We start from the raw sequence: 1,238 nt of genomic DNA, 5'->3' as shown, positions 1-1,238 counted from the left end.
CCTTTTTCAACACTTTACGATGAAATCCTTCGTTTATATAAAAATAAACGAACGTACGAGAATTACACGTTGTCCTTTTTTTTTTTTTTTTTTTTTTTTTGGTTTCTTTTTATCTTCGATAACACATAAAAAAAACAAATATCCATAAGTCAAGTAGAGAGAATCCTTTCGCACTGTTTGTCGAACAATACAAAATAATCACACAGGAAATATTATTGATCACATATATAATATACAAAATAATAATAATAATAATTTCAAAATATTCCAAACACTTATATCAAATAATTAAATTTCTAATTGAAATTTCTAACGTTATCTCACGAAATATAAAATCCAAAATTTCAACACTGTTTTATTAAACGCGTATAATATAATAGGATACGATAAAAACAATAAGAAAAAGAAAAATAAAAGATAAGAAAACTCTTATAGGAAAATTAGGAAGAGGAAGGTATATAATCGAATCGTTGAAATGAATTTGAAATTTCGATAGATCGAAATTATAGAGGAATTGGCGCGCGCAAACAAAACGAAATGAAATTAAAAGAATACTCCAAAATAATTAGTTTTTCTCAAAAAGAAATAATATATATATATATATATCTTTGAAGAGAGAAAGAAAGAGAAAAGAAATATGCGAAATTAAGTTTATAGAAGAAGAACGTGTTGTCAGGGCACGCGAACGTTAAAGTTAAGAAAGAAAAGATGCACGAAGAATCTAAAAGAATACTACCACGAAGACGTAGAAAGACAACTAAGAAATTATTTTCTCCCTCTACACTTGTTCAAAGTGTTAGTAGAAACACGCGTGTGTATATATATACACACACAGCACACACAGAGACAGACACACACACATACAAACATATAAATATATTTTTGTGTTGTGTTGTGTGTTATGTGTCAGATATAATAAGATAGTAAAAATAATGGAATAAAATAATGAAATAAAATATGAGGTTGTATGTGGGATATAAAGTTCTTCTTGGAGAGGTTCTTGTTGGCGCGTTCGAACCGATGCGTCGCCCGAGCACGATTCGAGCCTACTATTCGTCCAGGTTCGACCAGCTTCGCCAACACTCGGCCCCCTTCAACGTAATGCTGTTTCTGTTGCTGCTGCTGCTGCTGCTGCTGCTGCTGCTGCTACATTGCGCGGGCGGATGCTGTCCGGTTACGATCATCCAATCCAATACGATCTATACAGGTTTTACTGTATACTAATTTTATACCTTTTT

The 1,238-nt window shown here is 31.9% G+C and overlaps 1 long non-coding RNA gene across 1 annotated transcript; it reads right to left on the bottom strand.

Moving 5' to 3' along the window:
- Positions 1–75: 75 nt before the first annotated feature.
- LOC106784440 lies at positions 76–879 on the bottom strand. Its single transcript, XR_001381419.1, has 2 exons — positions 737–879; positions 76–173 (listed from the first exon to the last, which is right to left on the bottom strand). It is a non-coding gene; the product is annotated as an uncharacterized LOC106784440 (long non-coding RNA).
- Positions 880–1,238: the final 359 nt, after the last annotated feature.

Source organism: Polistes canadensis, unplaced genomic scaffold (genome assembly GCF_001313835.1).
Source record: "Polistes canadensis isolate GaletaPanama2010 unplaced genomic scaffold, ASM131383v1 scaffold_35, whole genome shotgun sequence".
Lineage (NCBI taxonomy): Eukaryota > Metazoa > Arthropoda > Insecta > Hymenoptera > Vespidae > Polistes > Polistes canadensis.
This window is presented reverse-complemented; position numbering and strand designations above follow the sequence as displayed.